Source organism: Lepidochelys olivacea (genome assembly GCF_965140295.1).
Source record: "Lepidochelys olivacea isolate rLepOli2 genome assembly, chromosome: 7".
Classification (NCBI taxonomy): domain Eukaryota; kingdom Metazoa; phylum Chordata; order Testudines; family Cheloniidae; genus Lepidochelys; species Lepidochelys olivacea.
In genome coordinates, this window is record NC_140417.1 from 37227485 (window position 1) to 37243611 (window position 16127).

General features: G+C 40.4%; 1 protein-coding gene and 1 long non-coding RNA gene across 3 annotated transcripts in view; one reads left to right on the forward strand and one right to left on the reverse strand.

Moving 5' to 3' along the window:
• EFCC1 (EF-hand and coiled-coil domain containing 1) overlaps positions 1–16127 on the forward strand; it is an 89724-nt gene that overhangs the window by 26557 nt on the left and 47040 nt on the right. The window lies entirely within an intron of this gene.
• Positions 1–16127, reverse strand: part of LOC311523345 — a 124163-nt gene that overhangs the window by 11392 nt on the left and 96644 nt on the right. Inside the window, exon 3 of the long non-coding RNA XR_014712321.1 lies at positions 11842–11966. This is a non-coding gene — a long non-coding RNA (uncharacterized lncRNA). The remainder of the gene's footprint in view (positions 1–11841; positions 11967–16127) is intronic.

Genomic DNA, 16127 nt, shown 5'->3' on the forward strand with positions numbered 1-16127 from the left:
AACCAGAGCCTGTAAAGCTCCTGCATCTCTAAAGCATAGACCCTAATTTTGTGGTCAAGGGGAAGGAGAGTGGTGAGGATATCAGAGGAATGAAGAGCCAGCATTCTTTGAAAGGGAGCTGGACAATGGTCAGAAATAAAATTTTAATACTGGCAGCTGGGATGGCTAATTTTGATTAGGTACTCATATCAGAGGGAGAGTGGCTTAAGAATTCTGCAGTAGCTCAGATGAAATGTTTAGCAGCTCTTGCAGCTCACAAAGAAGAAAAGTGAGCTCCAGAGAAACTTTTAAATGGTCTGTTATTTTTAAAGGGAGGCTTATGCATTTTATCTGTCAGTTCATTGTGCAGAGTCCCTAATACACTCAGTTTTATTATTCATGGTGATGTTAAACAAACCACACCAAGCTTTTCCAGGTTTGGGATTTTGATTAAGGCCATTTGCAAAGCCAGAAGTCCTATCAGGGTTTTTGGGACATATGTATCACTGCAGTGCCTGCTAGAATGATAGACTTTTCCCATGGCATTTTAAGTAATAAGTGAAAATGTGATCCAGCCTGAAATGTACCGTACTAGGTGCCAGTTCGAAGGTGAGGGCTATGAAACAAGAAAACAAAACAAAAACAAAAAAAAGAAAAAGTTGGTGGTTTAGCTTTTTGTTTATTCTTAAAATTTAAAAAGCCTGTTTTTCCAATTAGACAAATGTAGTGTTGCTAATTGTTAACGTACAGTTTAGCTGATGGTCTGGACTTCAAAAAAATTTGTTAATCCTCCAGATGTATTGTGGACTAATGAGACTCATGTAACTGCTACTCATCTGGATTCTCAAATTTTCCACACTGATGTTTCCCAATATACCATCTGCATGTTAAGAATGCAAATGTGCAACTGCTGACAATCTATCGATCAAATATATGCTTGGTGTAACTCCATTGCCTTCAGAAAGCTATATCAGGATTGTAATTTCCCCAGGTCCATACAGTTGCAGTTCCAAAGGAGCAATTATAGTATGTATAGTGAATGGGGATTAAGAATTATGCATTAAAACAGATTTATTTGTTTGCAAAAGGGAGGAAGTTTCTGTAATACATTAAATAAACAATGTATAAAGCTGTGTTGTTGGAATAAATGTGTCAGATTACTTCACATTTTTTTCTATCCCTTTAACACACTGCAGAACATACAGTAGTTAAGATGAGAAGCCAAATTCACTTCTGCTATAAATCTACTGAAGCCAGTGAAGTTCTACCAAGGATGAATTTGGCTTATCATGTCTTAACTAAAGAAGGGGTTGAACCAGGAAATTTGGCTCCAGTTCAGAATTTCCCACAGTTAGAGAAGGAGCTGGATCTGGGACTTAGGTTCTGGTCCATCTCTAATCATGATATGCAGAGTGTGTTGCCTGGTGTTTGAAAACATTTATGTTTGCTTGCTCTGTATTTCAGTCAGGAAAATATGCTGTATTCCACGTGAGGCAGAGCAGTCACAACAGTGTGTTTCTTATTTCATTCTAGAGGAATTGAGAGGGCAAAAGGATTCCCAGACTGATAGAGTGTAAGGCCCAGCTCCTCAAAGGTATTTACGTGCATAACTCCCAAAGAAATTAGTGTCAATTGGACAGAAGAGAGGGGAACGAATGAAGGTGTGGGATGTGATGGGCAGGATGCAGAGACTTAGGCTGAGACCCTCAAAGATATTTAGGTACCTATTTCCTCCCTCACATTTTAAAAAATGTTTTCATTGCAAGTACTTTTTACATTAGAGCTAAGACAACCATTTCACTCCTTGTGGGGACCGATGACATACTTTTCTATGTTAAAAACTTGTTATTTGAAGGTCATTGGCTATGACTGTTATGTTCACGGCATACACCCAGACAAATTAAATAAAACCATATGCTCTTGCTGGAAGATTGCAATATATACTCCTTGGGGAATTCTGCACCAAAAAATTAAAAATTCTGCACACAATATTTTAAAATTCTGCAAAATTCTGCATATTTTGTCAAAACAACAATATAATCACACCATTTTCAATTATTTTGGTAATTTATTTCAAAATAAATGTCAGCAAGAATGTCTGAAACAACACAGACAATAAAAAAGATTCAGGAAATGTTTTTTGACAAATAGATTCCTTACTAGGCATATTAATACAGAACTCTGAGTAATAATTCATTTAAACTACAGTACAGAACCATATTTCCCATACCCCTCAGAAGCAGTGCAAAAGTTTGGGGGAGTCAGAGGTAACAGAGGAGCTAAGGGAGAGGGAAATAATTGCTGGGAAGGAGCCTGGATATGAACTTGGAGGGTTGTTAGGTATGGGTGGAAAAAGTATGGAACAGGTTTTTGCGTGGGGAGGGGAGGGATTGTTGGGGAGTGTCCCCCATGCAGACCCTGGATGACCCCTAGCCTCTCCCATTCAGTCAGGCACATCTGCCCCTGTCCCCATGTGGCCCTGCACCCCCTTTCAATCTATATGTGTCCATCCACTGCTTCCCCATCCCCATGTCTCTGTGCCCCCACTCAGCCACCCCCCATCCCTATGTGGCCCTGCACCCCATCCCCCTCTGCCCATGTGGCCCTGCACCTTCCTCCCCCCTATGGCCCTGCACCTCCACTCCCATTTAACCCCCACCCCAGTCTGTCGTCCCCTATTAGCCCTTATGAGCCCCTGTATGACCCCCCAGCAGCTCCACGATGTCTGTCTCCTGACCTGGCCTGACAGGCACTGTGAAGAAGGCAGGCTCTTTCTCTTCCCTAACTGGCCAGGAGCAGCTGCTCTGTTCTAGCACCACATCACCCTCTGGTGGGCAAAAGGCAGAACTGCAGCAGCTTTTCAGCAGAAGCTATTTTCTGCAAAAAATTAAAAATATGCATGGCCCATTAAATATGTGCATGTGCAGTGACACAGAATTCCCCCAGGAGTAAATGTACAGTATTTTTCAGTATTCAGAATGATAACACACAAGAACCCCGAAACAGAAAGAGAAAGCAGGCTGGGCCCTAAAGACAGAGGCACAGCTCACCCTGCCTTATTCTAGGCTGGGTGCCTGCAAACTGAGGCTATGTCTACATTACAGCTTATGTTGGAATAATTTATGTCACTCAGGGGGGTGAATAAATCATTCCCCTTTAGCAACACAGGTTATACTGACATAAGCACCAGTGTGGACAGTGCTCTGTTGGCGTGAGAGCGTCTCTTGCCAACGTAGCTACTGCTGCTTGCAGGGGCTGGAGTAATTAAGCCAACAGGAGAGCTCTTTCCCTTCGGCTTAGAGAAGCTATGTTAGAGAGCTTGCACCAGTGCAGCTGCAAACTCTTTAGTGTAGCTGTACCCGGACTCTGGTTGCAGGTTTCCCTACAGAAACTTCTGCCTCCCAGCAGGCCCAGGAAAACCCCTGAGAATTTAAAATTGTGATCTATCACTTGAATGCAGTTTTCAATACAGCACTCCATGAAGAGAGTACAGACACCTTAGCCAAAGGTGATAGCAATTAGAGTGCTCAGTTATCTTACTTTAGAACTCTGTAGACAGAGATTTGAATTGTTGTCAGGAGTGGTCTAACCCTGCAACACCAAAGGATGATACTGGCAACTTCCTAGGCAAGTTATGCCAAATTTGCAGATACAGTCACATACTTAGAAAATTAAACGGTGACAAGTACACACCCTAGTACCTGCTGGTATAGAATTGCCAACATTTTCACACTTGGGACCCTAGCTTCATATTCAGGTCTGTATACAGGGTTGCCACTCACTGCTAGTACACCCCCTTGCATCTCCATCTGGGAATGTTGCTTTCATTGCATCAGGTGCCCCCTGGCTGCTCATTGCTGGCTCTATGACAGTCTTTCTTCGGGTAACTTGGCCCTCCAGCCAGGTCACTATTTTAGTCCACCCCTTCCAGCATTATGAAGTCCAAATGTCATCTCTAGACAGTGTTCAGTCCCAGCTTGTCACTATACCAGTGGCTGGCAGGGGAGCCCAGGCCCACCTGCTACACCAGGTTCCAGCCCAGGGCCCTTATAACCAGAAACCCAAGTCCTCAGTCCCAGTCAATATAGCTTTTCTGTTTCTCTGGGCTCCTTCCTACCTAGCCTCCCTATCATCTCTTGCCTGCTTCTGGTTACTCTACTCCTCATGGCTACTTCACTCCCTCCTACCCTCTTGCCAGACTCCTTGCTCCAAGAGCAGGATCTCAGGGCTTACTCTCCCCCGGACTTCCTCTTTGTCTTTGAGGAACTCTCATCCCAGGGAGTGACAGCAGCTTCCTCTGAGCTTTCATCCTCCAAGCTTTACAGTGCTGTCCCAGCCCCTTCCCAGTTGAGCTTCACCCTCAATTAACCCTGGCCCTCCCTCTTGCAGGTGACACCATTTAACATAACTAGTCTCTCAGGCCCTCATTAACCCTTTCAGGGCTGGTGTGGGGTACACATCTCATCACAAGGGTCCTTCAGTGAAAAGTGGCCCAAATTTTCAGACTCCCATAGTTGGGAGTGCTCTGAAAATCAAACCATTGTTACTTCAGTGTCTAATTATAGATGTAGCAGTTTAGTTTGAGGAACACAAGTTTGAAAATGTTGGCCTCTATGTAGATGTATGTATGAGAGAAGCAGAGCCAAAAAAAAAAAAGGTCAGAGTAGTGTAAGGTGTTTTCTTTCTTTCTTTCTTTTTTGTAGGAAAAAGATGAGCCTACAGATACCAGGTAGAAATACAAGGTAGGGCTGGGTCTGCGAGAAAACTGTAAAGGGGCAAATAACTATTTCCACCTCCCTCAACCTCACACTGTAACTCGTTCTGAGTTTTTATTCTGAAAGGATTATGGGTAGCAAATTGAGATATAGGAAGGGAGGGTGTAGTTGGTAACCGTTTCTGTCATCCCCCACACCCTGCCCATCTGACAGAGGCCTCCCATGAATTCCTACCTCCCTGCCCTCCATCCCACTTCAGGAGTCTTGGTTTATTACTCTAAAAATCTGCTTTATCTAACCATAAAAGAAACAAGATATGGTCTGAGCACAGAACTAGGAGTTAGGAACTCCTGAGTTCTAGTCTCAGCCCAGATGCAGTTAATTGCTCTGCCTCAGTTTCTCCATCTATAAAATAAGGTTAATTATATCTACCTACTTGTGAAGATTAAAATTTCTAAAGCACTTGGAAGGAAAAGAACTCTAGTAATTTATTAATAGAAACCTGCTGTCAATCTGCTTTATTCCTTCCAGAAGTAATAGGGAGAGGTTGCTGTGGGATATATTTGAAATTACTTATGCATTGCATGAAAAAGTATCTGCATAACTCATTGCTATGGGATAGCCTTGAGGCCAAGAGTTTAGCAGGATTTAAAAAGGGATTAGATACTGATACAGTTAACAAGGATATCAAGAGATTATAATAGCAAATAGCACCAAGAATCTTGGAGTGATACAAACCCTCCTTCGTGGCATAAGCAAACCTCTGACTATTGGATGTTAGATGTAACTGTCCCCAACACTGCCGATTGCAGGATTGCTTGCACCTTTTTCAGAAGCATCTGGTCCTGGCCACTGTCAATGGCAGGATATCGGACTAGACAGACTATAGGTCTGATCCAGTATAGCAATTTCTAGGATTAGAATTCCCTGCTGCTTCAGGGTCATGTTTTCGTCATCCATTCACTAGATCCTTTTTGACTGACATCAATTGTGTCATCCCAAATCATTTAATCGATTTCAGTACAATTTTTAGACATTCCCCACTGGGGTTACAAACCAGCACACACTGTTCAAGGTTGTTTCTGTTTTGATGTAAGAGAACCAAACCCAGACTGAGGAAACTGATTTGATCCCTTCTTGCACACAGCAAAGGCTAGTTCTCCAGGTCAGCTTTAGAGTTCTTGACATGATGCCAGAGCAAACGTTTACAATGTATTCTCTTGCATATAGCCAAGTAATTGAAAAAAGGTTATTCTTAGAAGAGCTTGCATTATGACCACCTGCAGAGCTCCAGGTTTGAGGGCAAACAGTTCTGAAACTTGCGAGTTTCTTCATAAATATAATACTTATTCACTTTATCTGTCATTCATATTAAAACTCAGACCAAAAATATTCTATGTTAGATTTGCATATACATACAATGGGCTTGATTTTAAGGGGCACTGAGTATCTGCAACTCCCACTGACTACAACCACAATTAGGCTATGAATAATAAATATATTGCATGCTCTGAAACTGTACTAATGTGTTAATTAATTAGGACCACAGGGATAATTTAAATCACCAGAATAATAACTATTCTATTTTGCGGGATTGAGAAAGTACCATTATGTATTACAAAGATCCTGTTCCCCAATTCTATGCAAAGAAAACCAAGGATATATGTACATTTTGAACTTGGACATTAATATTTATTATTTTAGAGATGGCTATGTGCTTGCATTCGACAAGACACAAAAGACAGACCATCCCTGCCCAGAAGATCTTTGGCTACACCGCAGCTGGGGGCGTGTAATTTGTGGTTCATGCAGATTTACCCGCGTTAGCTTTCACCTAGCTAGCTTACTACAAAGAGCAGTGAGGATGTAATGGTGCAGGCTTCAGCACAGGCTGAACAAGAAAATACATACCTGGTGCAGCCTGGGCGTAACTCCATGACTTTGCTATTTTTAGCAAGTTAGCTACGGTGCAGCTAGCATAGGTACATCTACATGAGCTACTAATTATAACCCTGGCTGCTGTGTAGACATGAATATATAGGTAATCGAGGGTGTAACTCCCTGTGCACCAAGATGAAATTATCCTTTTGTATTAATGCAGCATAGCCTGATCCAAAGCCCATTCAAGTCAGTGGGAGTCCTGTGTGCTCATATGGGATACTGTAAATCTAGCAAACTCTTTTCGTTATCAAGAGAACTCTGAGTATCAAACAGACATTTAGAAAAGTGACTTTTCATCTTTGAGGGTGCTACAGGCAGAAATAAAGTTATTAGCAGTTTAGTAAGTGTTGTGCTATAGTAGTCCTTTCCATGTGATGTAGGTGCTCTCTAACTGAGTGCTTAAAACAAAGCGAAGTCTTGTATCAGACTATAGAGGAGCAAGTTGTGATCCCAGACAACAATTCGCATATCACCAGAGGCCTGTAGAACAGTCTGCCTTTATGGATTTTCATTTTAGTTATTTTCATTTATAAAGTATCTTTCCGGTGCTTTTGGTGCTGGAAAATAAGTAAAAATACTAAATAGAAGTAAAATTCAGAAGTCTCATAAACCAAGTGTCATAAACCAACTGCCGAACTAGGGCATTCCTGTGCAAGTGCATTAGCAGATTCTACCTGTTAGACTAAAATCAAGTTTTAAGGACAGCTTTAGGCCCCCAGAAAAAAGAAAGCTAGCTGTACTTAAATGCTCTGACTTTAAATGCTAAAGTATATAACTATTTTGGATTCCAGAGCCTTCACTCATGATACTTACCCTGACATTCTTTAGTAGGTGAGTTTATTGCAAGGTGACAATTTGAATTTTATAAAGGAATTTTACACAAAGTCTGAGGGTTTTTATTTTGCTTTTCTGGATTTAATCAAATGTATAGCATGAACAAGAGTCAGATTTGTTGCATAGAAATGGTGCTGATTTGATTTCAAGATCACTCACATAGAGATGCTATGTCTCTTAGAAACACTGGGCATGATCTTGAGACATGCTAACTCAATGCCCTCAGTTCCCACTGACACTGTTGCAGCCCACTGACTTTAGAGAGAATTGAGTGCACTCAGCCTCTCTCCGAATTAGACCCATTAGTCATAATGAAGTAAGGCAATCCAGTTGGTTCCAGTGAAGGCAGCTACAAGAATCAAGCCCAATCAGTTTCTAGGCATATTAAAAAAGATCGTTAAGGCTTGAAGAGACTGAATGCGGGATCTTTAAAAAACCAGTGAAGTGAAATTCTCTGAAGCTGCCAGTCACATAAACATGTTATGAATTAGCACCTAGTGTTTTCTCCTACAGTATACTAAAGTTATGATCACATCAAAAGAAAAACATTGTGATTGCTGCTTCAGCATCACAACATTTCAAAATCCACTTTGTCAGCTAGGAGTTGACAAACTTGTCAAGTAATCCTGTCTTGTTCAGAAAAAGACTTTACAGCTATCAAAACTGTTTCACTACTTAGACTCGGCCATGGGAATATGGACAGCCCTGAAGCTTTAAATGTGGTTTCTTTCCTAAATCCTATGGGAGGCCTTTGGGTCTTTTTAACCCCATGTATATGGTCACAGTCTGACTTTATTATACTGTAAACAGAGGAAATAGCCTGTCTATTCACTCACAAATTACTAACATGTGTTCTGTCTACTGCTGTAATGTTCCGTAAAATAATGCACTAAAAAAAAAAATCAATCTTCTGGGATCCCTCTCCCACTCATGCCCCAGACTGCAGGGCTTAAAAGGGACCAAACTATTGTCAAAGTCACTGCTCTGTGCCATTAAACCACAGTTCTATGACTCCAGATAATCAGCTATTGCATTGGCAAAATTAACTTTAAAGGCACAATTCTGTGAAATCTGTAAAAATCACCCTTCTTAGACACAATGGTTTTTGAAGCAATTAATCTAGGAAGGGTATTAGCAGCCCAATCTCTCTCCCTCCACCCCAAAAAATACTTACTGATACATTAAGTAATGGGTGACATTTTATAGGTGAGCAAAATTTTACTTTATAGAATCTCGTGCAGATTTTTTCCCCCCATCTACATAGGTTTATACCCCAAGATTTATGTTCATTTTCATTTAAAGTGAAACATGGTTGAAACCACCAAACTTTGTCTGGTTTTCAAACATTGTTGAAATCATATTAAACTGCAGGTTTCACACAGTTATGATATGACACCATTAATCACCTAAAGTTCACTCAAAACTAGGCCCTGGCTGCTTAGAAGTGGAGATGTGTTTATGCTACCAAATTCAGATGTGGATTTTTAAACACCCCCAATGTCCGGGGAGGTTTGGGTGTGGAGCCATCTCTACTTAAAATGGTAAAGATCTTTTATTATTCTTATTATGGCAGCAACAAAAGGCCTCAACCAAAATATGGGCCCCCTTGAACTAGTTACAGTAGAAACTGTCCCTGCCCCAAACTGCTTAAAAACTTCAGTTTGATCTTTCAGTAAAACTGTTTTGCATTTCAGGTTCATACCTAAAACTGGACCAAGGTGAGCTTCACATCATTTGGGATTTCTCTGCAAATTTTTCACCATATGGTTTAGCTGTTAAAGCTAATGCGCTCCTGTCATTTTATGTTAGCGTGGAGGGTGGAATGGGGGCAAAAAGTGGCAATAGAAGCCCATACACAGCAGTATGTACTGTCTCTGTATACAACTTAAATATAGTACCTGCATCCCATTGGTATGGTATTTCTGGTTTTATAATTGTAGAGGGAACGCTTAGTCCTTCTACAGCTTTGACTAATGTTATGGTTTTGTATATATGTGATGTTGGAAATTAGAAGCTGATAAATGACTTCAGACTGATACATGGCATCTTGGAAAGCCATCTGAAAGCAAAGGTGGCACCAAATCCCTCTCCCGGAGCAGCATAGTTGAAAATACTGACTGGAGAGCAGCAGATTTTTCCTTTGTTGGATTTATTTGCTCTGTAGGATTTTCCTTTTTGGTTTCATTAAGTCTTCAATTTCATTTTAGGAGAGGGGTAATTTTTTTTTCTTGACAGAGAACAAATTGCTGTCAGAGGGGCATTGCCAGAGTAGGCAATCCCAAAACATTACCCTTCCCCCATTTGTTTGCTTTAAAGCATCTTCTTGATAGTATAAAACTTTGCCACTCTCTGAAACAAGGGCAACAGCTGTGTTAAAGGCCCGCCCGCCCAGCCAGGCAGCCATCACCAATAAACCTATTAAAAAACCCTAACTGGATTTGTCGTCATACTGGCCCCACACCCACATGTTGTGAACATGGGTTTGCGCATTGTGTGTGTTCCTCTGCAGTCCCTTCTTAGCTCCATTAGGAAAATGGAATTAATTATTTTTCTTTGTCATCTTCCCTCTGAGGGTCATCAAGCATTTTATAAATGTTAATTAAGCCTCACAATGTCCCTTGGAGGTGGATGAGATTGAAGCATGATGCTTCACAGAATAGAAATGCAGCTAACTTCAGCCATTGCCTGTCTGCTTCATTCTTTTGAGGCAGCAGAAAGAAAAAAGCAGACCAGTTTACAGACACATCCATGATCTGGTTCCCTGTTTGGGGTCCCTTGACTGAGATTTTAACTAGTGCTATGAAGCCATGTGAACCAGATTAGTTGAACACGGAAACCAAACTAAATATCAGCAAAAGAAGTTTTGTATGAAATTCAGTGAATAAGCATGTGTCTGTGAATAAGCAGAAATTTTAATTTCTGCAGTTCTGTTCTGGTTTGTATAATGCAGCTAGTGATATTTGGTCACGGTATAGGTCTTCTGGGATGACAAACCCTTGGAAAACCACATGCAGTGCAGAAGTGGAACAAAATCAGCATTTCATTTTGAGTTTTGCCTTCACCAAATTGCGATAAAATGAACCAAAAGCACAAAGGGTTAGATTTTCTAAGGTATTTAGGTATTAAATTTGGTGCCTGTTGATTGTGACAAAGTTCCTTTAATTTTCTTCTGGAAAAGGTTAATAGGTGAAGGGAGAAAGTGTGTAAAATTTGAGTCAAATGGTGATATATCCTCATGGAATTTAGAAATCGCTGAAATGAAGAAGCTTTTTTAGCTATATTGCAAGGATCTGCGAAGATACACGCACAGGCTGTCGTGTATAAGTGAGAGAGGGAGGTACAGTAGCACCATCATTTCAGATACTAAACAGTGTCTCTGCTTTCCCTCTGCACTGTCATAGATTTCTAATGGTTCTGTAGATACCACGTTCAGGCTGAAATCTAGCAGTAATAGGAGAGTGAGCAGTACGTCAACAAAAATTCAAGGTACTAAAAATCTTTGCTTTCAGTTAGTACATCCAAGGCCCATTGAGATTTTAATTTACTTTTTCATATTTGCTTTTTAAAATATCACCAGAAAAATATGAATTTACATTGAAGGTCAAATTCCTTCAACAAGATGATTTGCTGGCAAAAACTCATGTGCAACCCTTGTGCCTCAAAAGATCTACGTTTACACAGGTAAACTAGGTGATTGTGCTCAGGAGTTACCATGCAAAGATATCTCAAAGGCGTTGTACATGGGGATTAACCTACGACCCTCCACATCTAAAAACACAAGCGTGTGCTGGTTGAGCCAAAGGCCCAGGTCCATTAACTTGATGCAAGTGATGGACTAACTTTTGTGCATGGTCTCTAACTGCTAAAGGACGACAAACTCACACTGTGTTAGCCTGGCTTAGAACTGCATATGCTCAGTAACCCAAATTTGTAAATGGAAATTGGACACTTTGCAAACAAATATGAAGTTTTCCCAAGCCCATTTGTGCACCCTTTGTTGATGTAAAGGGTCAGACTTGTAAACAAAAACAAAAAAACTATAGTATATAATAAGACCATATTTTAATTAACTCCTCAGTTTTGCTCTGTTGCTTTCCCTTTAAACAGTGGCTGATCTCATATGCTGTAGACCTAATGTTAACCCTAGTGATGTCAGTGAAATGACTCCACTGATTTCAGTGGGCTTTAGATCAGATCCTATGTGCACAGCCGTTCCTACCTTAAGCACAACAGGGTGGGTTAGAATTTGAGTCTCACCTGAACTTCCCAGCTATTGAGACAACCAACAGAATATGACAGCAGCAGCAGAATATAGTAACAATTTCTCAGCATGAAGGTATATGTTCTCTCATTGATTTATCAAATAACTCACATTTAATGCTAAATCCTCTGCCCATCAGTAAGAATGTAGGTTTCTGAGGCTCTGACTTGGTCGCATCATTCCTGAGTTTTGTGAGAGACAGCTTGATGGTGGTGTCTCTCCCCCCTGGTATTGAGCTGAAATTAACAACAAGGAATAGAAATAGTAATTAACCCCAGAGTTTCAGATTTGATGCATATGGTCGGGCCGAAGGCTTTCATTAAGGGTCGCATATTAAAAGTTTGAAATCATACTTTCCGGTTTCCTAAGACTGTAAACCCAGATGAGTCAATAAATAGCACAATCTATAAACAGGGCACATTTAATAAGCAATTTTTTTTAATCTAAGCACCATCCTTCCTCAATGGGAAATCATTTTAAATTTGAGCCTGTGTAATGAGACCTTCAGTGTCAAGCTGTATATGTCAGAAGGAAACTCCAGGTTCTAACAGCTTATACAAACCTAGATGGAAAGTATTCTGACTCCGAGTCAAATGCCAAACATCTTGATGGATTTAAATTCACCAGAACCTGATGAAATGAGTGCATGCAATTAACTTTTTTGGAATGAGAGAAACCATTCAAGTTCTACCTGAAGACAAGCAGCTGCTGGACTTTTTTCTTAGCAGTAATGATACCCTTTGAACTAACCTTTGATCCAGCATAGCATTTCAAAGGATTGATGTAAACAGTGGTTTTAAGGGGATGTTTGGGCATTTACTTGCAAATCAGTAAGCCATTGCTTATTACTCTTATGACTTTACTATGCAACTCTGAACCCTGAAGCCTCAACTCATGTCACTCTCATAACTATATTTAAATGAATTATTTTGAAAAATTCTGTGGGAGTTCACGGGGGCTCACAAAGGACTTTCCCAAGCCATCATGTCCTAAACGAGGATACAATTTTAAATGCATATGAAACTGATCTGCATGAGATGTATTTTTTCACTTCTGTTACTAATGGACTGTTTGGTTTTTGACTAAAGGTTTGGAAATGAAGGGCTTGGCTTCTCACTTCCAAACAAAAACTCCTGCTAGGAAATTAAGTTTACATTTACAAGTGTGGTCCCTCCTTTGCCTGGTGTCTGTCAGTTCTCCACTGAAAGTTAAGAGTGGCTCTGTCTACTAGCTGCTCCGATTAGATCTGAAGTAAAGGTCACTTCTTTTCCAGGTAGGGTGAGGACCTGAAAACATGCTACATTTATCCTACAGATCCCAATTCTGCTCAGAACAAATGAAACTCAGTGAGCCTTTCCTGATGCAAACCAGACTTCCGCATGTTTATGGGATGCTTTCATCAATCCTTCAAAGAGATAAAACTTACAGCTGGCTTAGTTTACAAGCAAGAACTCTTATTTATTTAAATGACCCTTCATGACATATGTTGTTTACCCTTCGGTGCCCTATTTCAGAGTTTATAGTTGGGTCTTCAGGCAAAGCTAATGGCACCCTCTATGACAGGGAATCGTTGCATGCCTAAGTACTGACAGCACACACACAAAAGCTACTGAGAGTGATACAGAATTAGAGAATTACATATTTGCTGAACAGTGTGACACTCTGCACAGTTTCCTGTGATTCTATAATGAAAGGCCTCATCATGACTACATACAAGTAACTAAACTGAGTTAAGATTGTCATGAGAACTTTAATAGTTTTTTTTGAGCTTTTTTGTTCAAAATTTGAGGCCTAATGTTGCATCAATATAGCTTTTTGCTCTTTGATGATACCTGATGTTTTCTGTTTAAAACAAATATTTTTTTAAGTATTGCTATAAGGATTTACTATTGCTTTGTTTGCAAGCTATCCAATAGTTATATCAGATAAAAAATGCAAAGATGGGAAATGCAAAGAGACTGTATTAAATCTTTTCTATCAGGAAAAGGTGGCAAAGACAGCAGACTCGGTTGGGGGACTAAACCTGAAAACAGTCTCAAGTGTTGAGGTATGCTGGGCCTGATAGATTCTGCTTTCATTTACCCTATTGATTTCAACTGAATTACTCTTGATCTACACTACTTTTACTAGTCTTATACCAACCATTTAAAAGTACGTTAAGTAGCATCTTAAAGATCATAGCATGACAAACTCTTTATAAATCTTTGCCCATCATTTTATAGAGGTGTAGGTATTTTAATCAAACTACAAAAAGCTAGACCTTTTCTTAGTATAATCTCGAGAAACAAAAATTAAAGTAGCAGGATTGCCAGCTGACTAGTATGATACAGAGTTTTCTTAACAATATTTTAAAGGCCTGAGGTTAGTGAGGATTTTATTTTAAATATTATTTTAAGGACCTCTCAGCTTCAAGAAGGTACTCAGCTAAAATGTTTGGAATTAAAATTATGAGAACATTCATTCTGTACCCATTTCCCCTTGAGAATTGAGCACAAAATATGAGCATGTGTGCCATTCCTAACCATTCTCAGCCTGACAACACACTCATCTTTTTCTAAAAACAGAGTAAATAAAGTAAGGTTCAGCTCAAACCTTCTCCTCAAGTTTGGCTGCTACTAGGGTTCCTCTCTCAGAACTGTTCAGCCCACATCCTAGATCCTCCTTCTCTAAAGGACCTCTTCTCCACCTCCTTTTGACCAGGTGGGGCAATGAATCCCCTCTCTCTGCAAGTTAGCAGAACCCATTTAACTCTTCAACACTTGCTAACAAGGTGGGATGTTTCAGACAAACATTACAAGCCAGTTAGAGCGCTCCACAACAAAGCATAGAACACTGACCAATTTCTTCATGGTTGGTGGGAACTGGGTATTGTAAGGGTTTGCAGGGGAGTCAGTGAGGGCTTTCAGATCGGAGGATTAGTAAGGTTTCTGGTAGCAGAGACTCTTAGGTAGATCAAATCCTGACTTTATCCCAGGAGTAGGGGTTGGGCTGTGGGAAGCTGAGGGAGGGGGTTGAGTCAAAGATTGGTTGGAAGAGATCAGCATTTGGAGGGTTGGGGTCTCATTGGGGGCAGAGGGAGATGAGGTGTTTTTACCTTCAGTTCTCAGTAAGATTAGAGCATATTGAGTGCTCTGAGGGTTAAACATACAGTTCTCAATAGTTTCTGTATTAAACCACTTCCACTCTGGACTCAAAACAAAATGATAAAAATATCTTAATAAATAATTAGTTTTTCTGTTGGAGTCCTGTGATGTTTGGTTTAATCAGCTGCTTTCATAGCAAGACAACACAACTGGTGTCCACCTATGGCCTGTGTCTCCAGCAACTGTGTTTATTTTAGGTCTTCCTCCTTGTGCCATGCTACAGTTTGCTTCTTCCGAGTGTTGTTCTCTGTTTTTCATACAGATTTCGCACTTTTCCTGAGGAAATCTATTGAGGAAACTATGACAATAGGAAATATTTGTCTGAATATCTGCAAGACTGTCCAAAAGGCTCCCCTTTACTCACTCATAGATTCCTGTAGGATATAGGCTTTGCAGCTTATCCAAGAAATGTTCTGCGTGTAGAATTCCCATCGAGATCAATCAACGTTTGAGTGCCCATATACTAGCAGGATCTAGCCAATGGACAGTACTGCCCCACTCCGCCTCATCTATAAAATTAAGCAGAGTTCAGACCCTACAACACTCTTGTGGAAGAACTTCCACGGGGATGGCTTTCCCCCTTCCACACCTCCCTGGTATGTTCTGCCAAAATTGGCTATCCTCCCTAGAGAGCTGGGCTGCACTGGACCCTGAGAAGCCCACTATAAGTAACTTTTATGCAGAGAATAAGATACAATAGCACGGACTTAGAGCCACGTATGATTCAAGATATGACCTAAATATTGTAACTACTATTTTCTTTTATGTACCTTAGGCTATGTCTACACTGGCAACTGAATGACAAAACTTTTGTCTTTCAGATGTGTTAAAAAAAACAAACAAACACACATCCCCCAAAAGACAAAAGTTTTCTTGAAACAAGCGCCGGTGTGAACAGTGCTTTGTCAGCAAGAGAGCTGACAAACCACAGCTACACTGCGTGCTGTTTAGCGGCCTGTCTGTAACAACACAGCCATGTTGCTAAAAGCTGTGTAACAGAGACATAGCCTTAGTGTCGGTAAGTTTTTAAGTGCCTTGATTTTACAATGATCAAAACAATTACACTTAGCGGTATTACAACTTGAATCACTTTCTTTTCAAGCTGCACTCCACTTTGCTTTTGACATCCTCATTTCCAGACTGTGAAGTTAGAAATTCCAGTATAGGAAAAAAAAAAAAGAAAAAGGCAATTGAAGTATTGCAACATAATTTCAGCATCTGTTTCCGGTTTCTGACAGTCTGCTAGGCTCCATG